At 45.7% G+C, this 14,553-nt stretch overlaps 1 pseudogene; it reads right to left on the reverse strand.

Moving 5' to 3' along the window:
• LOC135205795 (uncharacterized) overlaps positions 1-14,553 on the reverse strand; it is a 95,554-nt pseudogene that overhangs the window by 73,222 nt on the left and 7,779 nt on the right.

Below are 14,553 nucleotides of genomic sequence, written 5' to 3' on the forward strand. Positions count from 1 at the left end.
GTTAGCCAATATAAAAAATAACTATCGATATGTTGTACTGCGAATACTTTAGGCTAGGCTACTGAATATGCATACGATATATCATCGTGAACACTAGGCTAACTGTAGTTAATTTTATTCGATTTCTCTCCATACTGAAAATCGTAAGTCAATATGCATTGAACGGAGAATTAGTTGATATTAACAATTATCGTATCGTATAAGTAGAGGAAAGTAACCTTAAAGACGAAGGAGCATATCTGAAAGACCAACCATGGCCTAAAAGCTTCTGATGCAAGAACTCGAAGCAGGAAAAGCCTTAAGATGCTCTACACTGTGCCTCTATAAACTACTACTTTTAATAGAAAACCGACCCGAAGAAGCCTGCACTTCTCTTTCTAAACTAAACACTATGTAGCCTATTATCCCTACTCGTCTATATCTGACCTAAGTTTTTATCATCCTGAGAACTTACACATCGAGGGAAGGGGAATCTGCTGCCAACACTGCCTGCTCCGCGCCAGGGGGGACGGCGGATCCTGCCCTGTGGGCTTGCGGATCCCCATAACCCCCAGCACCGGTTTATGGAAACAGGCAGGGGAGCTGGAAAAGAACGATTAGTATTTTCAGTATCCCTATTGCTCGATCTATCCTCACTTAATCTTGACATAAAATCGTAACAGAGATGTCATACTCGATGTCAGCCTACTCTCAAGTCTCTTAAAGAGCTCTGTCTCTAAGTCTTTATCTGATCTACGTTAGTCTCTTCCTGCCTACACTTACTTCTTAATACAAGACCTTTCCTACGTTTGAGATACCCTAACATCTGGTCCAAAGACCACTCCTGAACATTCCAAACATCTGGTCTTTACATTATATTGAACAGCTACAATTTACGCATAAGGAATGACTATCGTGTCATAGGGTACTCATCCTTTTCTTGCATTGTTGGCAAAGACGATACGATGTTGAACTTCCGCTTCGTCGTTTTCTGTGATGTCGTGGCCGAGAATGCAGTAGCCGTTGTCGTAGCTTGTGTTGTTTCTTCCTTTGCAGAATCAATGTCTGATGACAAGGTATTAAGAGCAATCCAACAGTAATCCAAAGGGATGCGTAATTCATCACCAAAATCAATCAAATCAAAGGTGCAAATGAAGGCGGGCAAGACCAAAAAGGAGTTCGCTGTGGATACATCTGTACTCCACCGCGAACGATAAGTGATTGACGTGAGAGGGCAGGTGTGACCGGCCCGTGAGGCAGGGCTATCAGCAGTGGGCTGGTAACTAGGTAACGAGGGTGTTTGCCAGGAGATTGGCAACAACTGATAGTTTATTTTAACCAAAGATTTGGTAAAATTTTAACAAATGATGGTTCGGGCTGGTAAGGACCAGGGGCTTATTCAGGTGTTCAGGGGTGTATTGCAATATCATTTTTGTCATGAACTTTCCTGTCAGATATATACTTAGCTGATTGGCACCCTTGGTGGAGGGTAAGAGACAGCTAAACCAATAAGGAAAGAATGGAAACAACTGGTGTTGTAGGATATAAAAACCTTGGTTCTTACCTGTTCAGGCAGAAGACTTCATTGATACTGTCTCTGAGTCTGCATTGCCTGGAGAGCTACAGCTAGGATGTGACCTGTTGCTGAAAGACTCTCGGATCTACCACTGGAATATCTGATCCCTTTGTGTGGTAGAATCAGTCGGATCCTGTTAAAGGGAATTCGTCCGCTAGCTTAACAGGTCCGAACCACTACTACCGCAAGGAGCCACACTCATCAGACCACCTAACCAAAACTACTAAAAGGTGTTTAGTATTACGGCATAAAGAGATGCCTCCCGCCATGCCTCCCTTTAAGACAACCATCACCAACAAGCACAAGACATAAGGGAAAAAATAAAAAAATATACAACTAGAAAGGATGAGTTCCAGCTCCCTGCCCAGCACCGAATCCGCCGATACGTACGGGCCCAAGGGGCGAAGCATTTTTTCATAAGTGATTCTCACATCACGTAAGTAGTGGTTTGCAAAAACCGAGTGACATCTCCAGAAAGTTGCCTCCATCAGGTTCCGCACGGACATTTAATTCTTGTTGAAAGCAAGAGAAGTCGCTATGGCTCTTACTTCATGGGCTTTCACCTTAAGAAGCTTAAAATGGTCTTCCTTACAAGAACCGTGTGCTTCTTTAATGAGGTTTCTTAAGAAGAAGGACAGCGCGTTCTTCGATAAGGGTCGAGTAGGGTCCTTTATGGAGCACCAAAGTGAGAATGGTATTTTACCATTCTCACTGGACAAAGAGTTCTCTCGGGTTCTTCTCCTACAAGTGAAGATCCCACCCACGAATCTCGAAGTTCCTGGGCCATGGATTTGATGGGTTTTCGTTCTTTGCTAGAAACCCAGGGAGGAAAGAGCAAACCATAGAATCCTCCTTAAACTCCCCAATTTCTTCATTAACCGCTTGAAAGCTCACTCACCCTCTTGGCGGAAGCTAGAGCCATCAGAACACGTCTTCTTAGTCAGGTCTTTGAACGAGGCTGAACTAGGGGGTTCAAATCTAGATGATCCAAGGAATTGAAGAACCACGTCTAAATTCCAGTTTGGAGTATTAGGAGACTGCTTCTTCACTGTTTCAAATGACCTAATAAGGTCATGCAGGTCTTATTCTCCGATAAATTGAGGCCTCTGTGTCTAAAGACAGTCGCCAACATACTGCAATATCCTTTAGTAGTTGAAACGACTAGACCGCATTCTTGTCTCAGGAATAGAAAGAAATCCGCAATCTGGGTCACAGAGATACTGGAAGAGGAAACGTTATTTCTCTTGCACCACCTTCTGAAGACGTTCCACCCTTCGACTGGTATACTCGTAAGGTGGAAGACCTCCTAGCTCTAGCGATTGCCTTCCAGCAGCTGTTGACGAAAAGCCTTTCGCTCTGACCAGTCTCTGGACAGTCTGAAGCCAGTCAGACTGATAACGCGGGGAGGTTTTTGTGGTACCTGTCGAAGTGGGGCTGTCTTAGTAGATCGCTCCTTAGAGGGAGCGATCTTGGAATGTCCACCCTAACCATTCCAGCACCTCTGTGAACCATTCTTGGGCTGGCCAAAAGGGAGCGATCAATGTCATCCTCGTGGAATCTGACTGCGAACTTTTTTAAAGTTATCCCCAGAATCTTGAAGGGGGGGGGGGAAACGCGTAAACGTCGAGTTCTTTCCAATCGAGAAGAAGAGCGTCATCCCTATTGCCCCTGGATCCGAGATGGCCGAGCAATAAAGATCCAGTCTCTTGTTCTTTGAAGTGGCAAATAGGTCTAAGTGCGGCCTGCCCCACAACTTCCAAAGGCTCTGGCATACATCTTGGTGCAGAGTCCACTCTGGGGGAAGGACCTGATCTTTCCTGCTGAGGAGATCTGCTCTTACATTCCTCTCTCCCTGTACGAATCTGGTGAGAAGCTTGATCCTCCTTTCTTCGGCCCCCCACAGAAGAAAGTCTCTTGCTGTTTCGTACAGGGAGAAGGAATGCGTCCCCCCCTGTTTTCCTGATGTATGCCAGAGCCGTGGTGTTGTCCGAGTATATCTGCACAATTGCTCCTCTTACGTTGGACTCGAACGCTTTCAGAGGCAACCACACGGCCATCAGTTCTTTTCTGTTGATGTGCCAGGATACCTGGTCCCCCACCCAGGTCCCTGACACCTCCATGGTTCCCAGGTTGGGGTTCTGGGATTGTAGAGACAGTCCCTGCGTAAACTTGTTGGGATCTGCCTACCATGGCTAGTTCCTCCTTGACTTGGTGCAAAATGGACAGGGAGAAACGTCCCAAAAATCCTGAGAACGACGACTCCAATTCTGATGGAGAAAGAATTGGAGCGGTCTCAGGTGCAACCTTCCTAGGGAAACAAATTGCTCCAGTGAGGAGATGTCCCCAGCAGACTCATCCACTCCCTCACTGTGCATACTTCTTTCCCTAAGAAGGTTGTTACTTTCTCGAGTCCCCGGGCTATCCTTTCCTGAGATGGAAAAAGCCCGAAAACTCAGAGTTCATCTGGATCCCCAGATAAACACACTCTTGATCGGGTATTAAAGCTTGACTTCTGGAGATTGACCAGGAGCGCCAAACAAACTCGTCAATTCCAGGGTTTTCTTTAAGTCCTTCAGACAACGATCTTTGGAATTGGCCCTTATCAGCCAATCGTCGAGGTACAGGGATATCCTCACCCCTTCGAGATGAAGCCATTGCGCTACATTTCTCAAGATCCGCCGTGAAGACTTGGTTGGGGGGCCGTCGAGAGGCCAAAGCACAGGGCCCTGAATTGGAAAATTCTTCCCCCCATCATGAATCTGAGATACTTCCTCGAGGAAGGATGGATTGGTACGTTGAAGTAAGCGTCCTGCAAGTCCAAGGACACCATCCAGTCCCCTGGACGAAATACTGCTAGCACCGAAGCAGTGGTCTCCATCGTGAACTTCTTCTTTTCTACGAAAGCAAGTTTAGGGCCCTTTACGTCCAACACCGGTCTCCATCCCCCTGAGGATTTCGGAACTAAGAAAAGGCGGTTGTAAAAGCCTGCTGAATGATGTTCTGTCACTAGTTTCGATCGCCTCCTTTTCCAGCATCTGATCTACTGCTAGTTGGAGGGCCTGATTCATGATGGGTCCCTGTATCTGGCCGTCAACTCCCTTGGCGTAGTCGTCAAGGGAGGCCTCGCAGTGAACGGGATGAGGTACCCCTTCTTCACGATAGAAAGGGTCCAAGAATCTGCGCCTTTCTGGGCCCAGACTTCTGCAAACTGTAAAAGGCCTGGCGCCCACCGTTGTCTGAAGGACTTGAGTCTTACTTTGGGAGGGTTTGATTGTTTCTTCGAAAAGTCCTCTCTTCTATAGTTGCGACCTCTCTGAACGAGGTGGATCTTGAGGTAGAAGCCCCTCAAAAGGGTTCCTGAGAGAGAGACTTCACCTTTTTCATCTTAGTCGGGAAGGAAGGACGAGGCTTCCTTGCAGACTGGGCCAGAAGGTCCTGTGTAGCCTTGGCAGAGAGAGCTTTCGAAATGTCCTGAATGAGATGTTTAGGAAACAGTTGTGGCGGAGAGAGGAGAAAACAGCAAAGAAGATCTCTGCACATGGGAGACGGACTTCGTCAAAAAGGAGCAAAAGACTGATCTTTTCTTCAAGACGCGCGCCCCAAACAGTGAAGCGATTTTGCTGGCTCCATCCCTCACTGATTTATCCATACAGGATAACACACAATGCAAGTCTTCCGGAGGAGAAAAAGACTCTGGTCCTTGTGTCTTCTTGGCTAAGACTCCGAGTGACCAATCGAGAAAGTTTGAACACTTCCAACACTCTGAAAAATGCCTTTCAGATGTGGTCCATCTCATTCATGGCACGTTGTTTTGGCTGAGTTCAGCGCTGACCTTCTTGTGGCATCTACCAACGCCGAAAAGTCTGCATCGGCTGAGGACGGGAGACCCAGCCCAAGGGCTCTCCTGTCTCATACCAAAATCCAGTCCGTCCGGAAAGCTTCGACGAAGGGAAAGCGAACATAGTTTTCCCGCTTCCTCTTTGGTGCGCATCCAGGATCCGAAACTCCTGAGCGCTTTCTTCATTGAGAGGGTCGGTTTCATTCTCACACATGAAGACCCTTTCGTTGTCTTCACGTGGAGAAACAACGAGTGCGGAGAAGGAGCAGCAGCAGGGTAGGGGAATCCCGAAACTCCTGAAGAAGAAGCTCTGTGAGCTTCTTGTAAGAAGAAACTGCTGCCGATGTACTCGTTTCTTCATCAGAACCTTCCTGGCCTTCTTGAAGAGGAGAGCGAGGAGGATCCTTAGAGGAGTTCCTTGCGGGGGTATAGCGTGAGGTTGGAGACAAATGTCTCGAAGGAGGAGTCGAATCCACAGAGAGCGGCGCGCAGGAGAGCGACGAGTCAAAACCGAAGGGCGCCTTTCCGAAAAGTCTTGTCTAAACTCGCACTCCTTCCTCGAGGAAGACGAATCTTAACTGCAGAAGGGGTAGGACTCCTGTCCCTTGAAAGACCAATCTATCAACAGGGCGCTTACGAGAGGGAGAGAGCCTACAGAATCCTGGCGCTATCGTGAGGAGAGCGGCTGCTAGGCGCCAAGCGCCTATCAGGAACAGGGCGCTTGAGAGGATCCTGGCGCCTACAAGCGGAGAAACGCTGCTATGCGCCGAGCGCCTGTCAGGAGCAGGGCGCTTGAGAGGTTCTTGGTGCCTACGAAGCGGAGAGCGGCTGCTAGGCACCGATGCGCCCTACCAGAGAAGGGCGCTTAAGAGGCTCTTGACGCCTACCAAGCGGAGAATGGCTGTAAGGCTCCGAGCGCCTAACAGAAGCAGGGCGCTTGAGACGTTCTTGACTCCTAGCGAGAGGAGAACGGTCAGGAGTAGGGCGCCTCGAGATCGATGAGCGCCTACTAGGAGAACGAGCAGTCGAGGCTCAAGGCGCCCTCTCCACAGGAGAACTGCTACCAAGAGAAGGACGCCTACCAGGCGCAGGGCTCCTACTAGACTCTTGACGTCTTACAGGAGAGGAGCGACTTACAGGAGAAAAGCGCCTACTAGTCACGGGGTCCGAAGTTCGAGGAGAGTAGTAGGAAGGAGAAGAGTGGCCTACTCGCAGAGGGGCGCTCTCTAGTTCTCAGAGAAGACGAGGAGAGGAACGACGAGACGGAGACGACGAAATGAGCCTTCTCTGACCTGAGCGCCTCTCTTCTCTTGAACGTACTCTAGAGGAAGGCGGAGAGACGGAGCGGAGCGTATACCGGAGGCAGGAATCCGATCTGGAGAAAAACCTTCGTAATCCAAAGAGCGCCTGTCCGAAGTTTGGGCCGCCCGACGCCTCTGAGAGAGAGCCAGGGGAGTGGTGCCACTCTCGTGAATTCCTACGCTCAGCCGAAGCTTCCCCAAAAGAAGGAGATCGCAGACTACGAGGAGAGCGTTCCTTCGAAGAAAAGCGCCTAGATCTCTTGATAGGGAGAGACACATCCTTCCTTCTACGAGATCTCGAGGCTAAGGAAGTCCGCCAAGCACTCGAGTCGGGTGGGAATCTACAGGGTCTTCCTCTGAAGCAAACGCAGAGCGGGGAGCGGGAGAAGACGGGCGATCGCAGGACCTCCTGGGTCTCTTCACTTCCAAGGAAGCCTCTTCAGTAAAGTCTTCTGGGCTGGACGCAAAGGACTGAAGGGAGCCTCGAAGCTCTCTTCAACGGGAGCGACGCATCCGTAGAGTTCCAACCGCGTTTCGGAGAAGGCGAAGAAGACGAAGAGAAACACTGGCGAAGGATCTCCTTCTTGACACGTTCCGAGGCAGCCTGGGAGCGAACTTCAGGATCTGCTGAGGGACGCCTGACCGGTGGGGGAGGGGGCTCTCCCTAGCCCTCCTGCGGCTTTCGACTTTCCTCCTCCACTGGAAACTGGGAGTCTGGAAGAGGTCTAGGCCTGTTCTAGCAGGCGAGTCTTGTCTTCCTTAGATTGAAAGGAAGCCTTTAAGGCTGCCGCCTCCGAGACGAATCTTCGGCTTCGGTGCGGGGAGCAGGGGCTGAAACCTGGGAGGAAGGTTCTAAAACTACATTAATGTTAGTTTTTATTTTCACTCACTCTCGACCTACTAGAAACTCCTAGAGGAAGCCTTACGAACTCTATCTCGTTCTAACTTTCTAATATATGAAGAAAAGCCTTGTATTCATCCTCATTCAGAACCTCGCATTCTTTACAAGGGTTACTAAAAGTACACTCATTCCCCCTGCACTTCACACAGACCGTGTGAGGGTCAACCGAAGCCTTCGGTAACCTCACCTTGCATCCCTCAATCAAACATACTCAAAACAAAACCGGAGTTTTGGATACAGAATCTAAGTCAGACATTCTACAAGAAAAATCCAGCGCAAAGTCAATAGGTCCACCAAAACACGCGTATGCCAAGCCAAACAGAGCAAATACGTCACCAAAAAAGGTCCAAATTAATCTCCAGGTAAGCGAGAATCGAAAAGTCTATCGAAAAGAAACGACAACAGTTGTTATCGTTCTGGCCGACAGAGAAAATCTGACAAGAAAAGGGGGATTGGTTTCGTACACCCCGCCACCCAGCGGCGGGAAAGGTAGACCACCTGACCTACCTGTCGCGTGTGCCGCGAGATTTGAAATTCTGTCAAGAACGTCGGAGACTATAGCTAAGTATATATCTGACAGGAAAGTTCATGTACAAAATTTGATTCTTTGGCAACTTACATAGCCTTTTCCTTTCTTCAAAATTTTGGGGTAAAGGATGATTATATACAGTATTTAGTGGTGAAAAGATATAAGGTATTTTATCCTTGAATTTCCAAATATTAAAAATCTCTATACTTACTTCTGGCTCTCTCTTCAACAGCCCAAACTCCTGACTCATATTCCAACGCCAGTTTTCCAATGCCATTCCAACATTTCTCTGGTGTAAGCTGATCGAACTGTGGTAAGTCTTCTGTTCGCAACAAGGCATTGTCTTCTGGTGTATCAAGGGGCGTTTCAGGTAAGCTGCAAATAAATAAAGTGATTACATATAAAATACCTAATGTATTATAATTATACTGTACTTTCAAGATGTGCCCCAAAATACATGACTTCACTGTATAAAAATATAATGAAAACTTGAACACTAAAGGGAGGAGCAGAGGTCATTACTGAAGTCAAGAAACTACTGTACAACAAGCAGAATTATACATTCCCTGTGATATTGCTTTCATAAAATTGTAGAACAATAAAAATTATCCAGCCAAACAAATTTGCCAAAATGATATTGTTATGATACAATAAAGTTTCATACATACTTACCTGGCAGACTATACATAGCTGGGATGACGGAGTCTTAGCTATGTATATATCTGACAGGTAAGTTGATTGTATGAAAATGAGCTTTCATTCAAATTCCAAACTTGTGAATGAAAACAATCTGGAGTAAGTTGCTAAAACCATCTGTGTGAAATACAAAATGAACACTGTATAAATTATAAAAAAAAACAGCTACACACACACACACACATATAAAACTTAACTGCTGCAATATTATTATTATTATTATTATAAGTGGTGTTTTGACCTCATGTTTTCTCTTCATTAGGTTAGATGTTCTCAATACTTTCTGCCAGCTTAACCTCCCATGTAATCCCAGTCTTCTAAGCAACTTCTCCATCATTTTTGAATATTCTACTGACCTCTAACTTGCTCCTTCTGTATCTACCAATCCTCAGATGGGTGTTCTCTTCCCAAATTCCATAAGAAATCCAAACCAGTAATGAAATAAATAAATAAAAAGTAACTGGGTCTTACTTTACGTGGCTAGCATAATCATTCCTCTTCACTTATGAACTTTTTATTGAAATATCTCCCGAGAAAGAGGATGGGAGAGGAAAGCACAAAAAAACAAAAATACAAATGGTTTATACTTGCATAGAAAAAAAAAAAAACGGGTTCTTGGTTACATATTATTTTCACTTACTATTGTAATAAACAACAGCATCAGAGCCTACAAAGTATTCCATGACTACTGCCCAGAAGCACATAGCGGAATGATGTACCCTAACTTCCCTTCCAAGAGTTGCCACACTTGATACCACGAGTGAGTGTTGCCACGTAACTCTTTTTCATCATTTTCAGAGAGATTACACTTGTTTCTAAGTATTAGTTTTTATTATCTATATATATGTATGTTATCTGTGCATGTATGTAAATAATATATACATATTCAAATGTCTATTTTTCTTCATCATATGCCTGGCAGTGCTTACCACCTCCCTGAGTACATCCAATACTGTTTGTTTTACTCCAAACCCTTCAAACTGAATCATAAGATGTCTAAAGCTGAAAAGAGAAAGGCTGGGAATTTTGGTAGTATGTGTGTACCACTGTCATGTATCCAGTACTACTATGCAATAGTCTTCAATGGTGGTACTCTGTGTAGCCCAAAACAAACTGCTGGTAAAGAAGGGGTTAAGTGGGGTTGGCTCCTGGTCTGAAATAATGGCCTTGATTAGGTTAGGTTTAATTCCTGTATATTTCACTAGTTTTCAAATATAGGACCAATGGCCTGTATTAGGTTAGGTGTATTTCCTGTACATTTTACTATAGTTTTAAAAATTCCCTATCCAAAATCCCAGGTTTCACCATGTGGTCTTCCATTAGGGGTTCTGCAATGGGTTAATGATCTTTGGAAGGTTTTGGTCCGTCTCCTCATATTTTTATATATGTTACGCATAATGTGGATAATTGCCTAATGTGAACATTAGGCTGAAAAATTGCCTAATCTCCATATTAGGCAATTTGTTTTGCACAATGTTGACAATAGGCAAATTGCCTATTGTCAACATTACGCATGATTTTCAGATTAGACTAGGGGTATTTTTGCCTAATGTGAAATGAATGACGAACCACTGTAACTGTAGTGTTGTTCGAAACTTTGGGTCTGTCACTTAAGCCATTATCCATTGGTCAGTGTGCTACGTTGAGAGTCCCAGATGTCAATCGTGGTCCAACAGATCCTAAAAATCTGTCAGTGGTCGTCCTCAGGGAACAAGATGGACTTTACACTGTAGGTTGTTGGGAGGGAATTCTTGGACTAAAATTTACAGCATCTGATCTAAGTGCAATCAAACAGCCCCTGATGAAGTCTGAAGAGGTTCCTGATATCTGCCTATCGATTAGAACGGCAACAGCAAGAGCCACTGGTGGGCAAGGATATATAGAGTCAATGTACTACTCAATGTACATCAGGACGATGCATCTGCCTAAGAAAAAAATTTAATGCAACTCGCGCTGTCACCTGGGCAGATAATGCAAAAATTTCTGATTGGACTCAACTGAAACCCTAAGATCTATTGACTTATTTCTCTTTTACTGATATTGCATTATGTATTATGTTCGTATTTATTTCAAATAAAGGTGGAATTCTTTTAAACTGTCTCTACATTAACCATTATTGCATTCTCTTGTAACCTCCTGTGGGTGTCTGTTGGATTAATTTATATTTCTACGCTAAACCATAATATATGTTTAGATTAGGCAGTCGTATTCACATTGGGCAAAATTAAGCTGCATAATTTGAACAACAGCCATGTTTGGCCTAATGTTAACAAATTGTAAACTTTATGCAAACTGCTTGCTTAATGTACACCATTAGTCAACTTTCTGCCTGTTCACATTAGGCAATTTTCTGCTAATGTTCACATTAGGCAACTATCCACATTATGCATAACATAAACACAAAGTGACAAGTCATTGACAAAATGACAAGTAATTTTCATTATTTTTAAGCTTTAAATACAAAAACACTTCATGGCGAGACTTATTTTGTAGAACTACAACACAATATGATATTGTTATGATACAATAAAGTTTGTTCATACTTACCTGGCAGATATATATATAGCTGTATCTCCTGAAGTCCGACAGAATTTCAAAAAACTCCCGGCACACGCAGTGGTCGGCCAGGTGGTAGTACCCATTCCCGCCGCTGGGAGGCGGGCGTCCAGGAACCATTCCATTTCTGTCAGATATTTCTAGTGCCACTGTCTCCTTGAGGAGGTGGGTGGGCACTTTGATTATATATATCTGCCAGGTAAGTATGAACAAACTTTATTGTATCATAACAATATCATTTTGTTCATGAACCTTACCTGCCAGATATATATATAGCTGAATCCACCTTTGGAGAGACTCCAGCAAGGTAGTGACCTGCGATGCTGTTGAGTTCTAGAGGATCTGTCAACGGGGGCGTGACCACAAAACAAACTAGATCCTACATTATAGACCTCCAATTTTTTTGGGTAATGCATTCCTAGAGGTGCCAGCAAGGACGTGACCTGTGTAGCTGGTGCGCTCTAATGAACTGTCACGGGGAGCGTGACCACAATGTGGACAGATCTATAGGTGTTGATTAGACACCGAATGCTGTTAATGCTTCACTGGGAGGTGCCAGCAAGGAGCGACCTATATAAGCTGGTGCGCTCGCCAGCTATGATTTGTCAACGGGTGCATGACCACAATGTTACAAAAACATTTTTACCCTATTATGAGGGCGAAGCAAAAACCATTACCACCTGACCTAGCCTATCTGGTAAACTTCGTATAACAAGGCTAATGGAAAAGAAGTCCGCCTAAGGCGGCCGACCCAAGACCACAATAAACTAAACACCTAAATAAGAATAACTAAACTAAAAATAAAAAATAAAAAGAAATATTAAAATTAAAAAGTCCAAACTAACATATTATTTCCTAAATGATAGGAAGAGTGCTACTCTCTGTACCCAATATAGTGTCTGCTGCGACATATGGGCCCAAAGAGCAACAGTTCTCGTATGTAGTCCTCACCTCCCGAAGGTAGTGAGAGGCACTGAATTACTACGCCAAAATGTGGCATTCAAGATGTCATTAAGTGCCATGTTCTTTTGGAAGGCTACCTGACGTAGAAATAGCCCTCACTTCATGCGCCATTCACCTCAACATTTTCATATCACTTTCTTGACAGGATGAATGCGCTTCCTTGATGGTGTCCCTCAAGAAAAAAGCCAAAGCATTCTTCGACATTGGTAAATTTGGCTTCCTTACCGAACACCACAAGTTATCCGAAAGACCTCTACAATCCTTAGTCTTCTTTAGGTAGAATTTTAGAGCCCTGACAGGGCACAGAACTCTCTCTGGCTCACGCCCAATGATTTCGGCCATCCCTTTAATTTCGAAGGTCCTAGGCCAAGGGTTTGGACGGATTTTCATTTTTTTTGCCAGGAACGTTGGGCTCAAGGAACAAACCAGCGTTATAACCTTTAAAGCCCACGTATTTGCTAATCGCTTGTACCTCGCTGACTCTCTTCGCCGTCGCCAGAGCAGTCAGGAAGATAGCTTTTCTAGTAACATCCTTCAGGGAAGCTGTATGCATAGGTTCGAATGGACTGGACATCAGGAACTTCAGAACTACATCAAGTTCCAAGACGGCAACCTGGGTTGTTGAACCTTCGTTGTTTCAAAGATCTCAAGAGATCGTGAAGGTCTCTGTTGTCCGCCAAATCCAGGCCTCTGTGCCTAAAGACAACTGAAAGCACACTCCTATACCCCTTGATTGTAGAGACTGCAAGTTTTTGATCCCTTCTCAGATACAAAAGGAAGTCAGCAATCTGGCTCACAGAGGTCGTGGTGGAGGAAATGCCGTTCTTCTTGCACCAACTCCTGAAGACTGCCCACTTCGATTGGTACACTGCATTGGATGAAGCTCTTCTTGCACTGGCGATAGCTTTCGCCACTGACTAGAAAAGCCTCTCGCTCTGGCCAACTTTTGGATAGTCTGAATGCAGTCAGACTCAGAGCGGAGAGATTTCTGTGGTACCCTCTCGAAGTGGGGCTGTCTGAGTAGATCTGTCCTTACTGGAAGCGTCCTCGGGAAGTCTACTACGAAGGCCATGACCTCTGTGAACCAGTCTCTCGCCGGCCAGAACGGGGCGATCAAGTCATTCTCGTCCCTTCCGACGGCCGCAAACTTCCTCATGACTTCCCCTAGGATCTTGAACGGGGGAAAGGCGTACAGGTCCATCCCCGTCCAGTCCCAGAGAAGTGCGTCTATCGCCACTGCCGCTGGGTCTAGTACTATGGGGAGCAGTACAGTGGAAGCCTCTTCGTTCTGGACGTCGCAAAGATGTCCACTAGCGGACGTCCCCATAACCCCCACAGCTCTTGGCATACCTCCTGATGCAGAGTCCACTCGGTTGGCAGAAGTTGACCTCGTCTGCTGAGGAGATCTGCCCGGACATTCTCTACTCCCTGCTACAAACCTTGTAAGGATCGTGACGTCAGTGCCCTTGCCCACAGCAAGATCTCCTTTGCCAGTGCAAAAAGGGACCGAGACTGTGTTCCTCCCTGCTTCTTCAAGTACGCCAGAGCTGTGTGTTGTCTGAGTTGACTTGGACTATTCGATGAGAGACTTTTTCTTGGTAAAACTGGAGAGCTAAAAAGATGGCTGCCATTTCCTTTAGGTTTATGTGCCCAGGACACAACCTGTTCCCCTCTCCAGGTGCCTGACACTTCTTCCCCCCTAATGTTGCTCCCCACCCCGTGGTGGACGCGTCGGAGAACAACACTAGGTCGGGGCTCTGAAGCTTGAGAGACACGCCCTCCGACAACTTCACTGGATCTAGCCACCATTTTAATGATGTTTTACCTCTCTTGAAATTTTTAAGCTCATATCCAGATTCTTGCTTTCTTTCCAATTTTCCTTGAGAAAAAATTGTAGCGGTCTGAGGTGCAGTCTCCCCAAGGAAACAAACTTCTCCAGCGAGGAAATGGTCCCCCAGCAGGCTCATCCATTCCCTCACCGAGCACGAATCTTTCCTTAGGAAGGCTGTCACTTTTGTCTAAACATTGCTGCTGACGTTCCTGGGACGGAAAAGCTCGAAAAAGCCACTGAATCCATCTGAATCCCCAGATACAAGATGGATTGGGTTGGAATCAGATGTGACTTTTCGAAATTCACCAGTAGTCCCAGGGACTTCACCAACGATAAAGTTGTTTGAAGATCCTTCAGACACCGCGTTTGAGTGGAGGCACGAA

The sequence above is a fragment of the Macrobrachium nipponense genome, chromosome 24 (assembly GCF_015104395.2).
Source record: "Macrobrachium nipponense isolate FS-2020 chromosome 24, ASM1510439v2, whole genome shotgun sequence".
Taxonomy (NCBI): Eukaryota; Metazoa; Arthropoda; class Malacostraca; order Decapoda; family Palaemonidae; genus Macrobrachium; species Macrobrachium nipponense.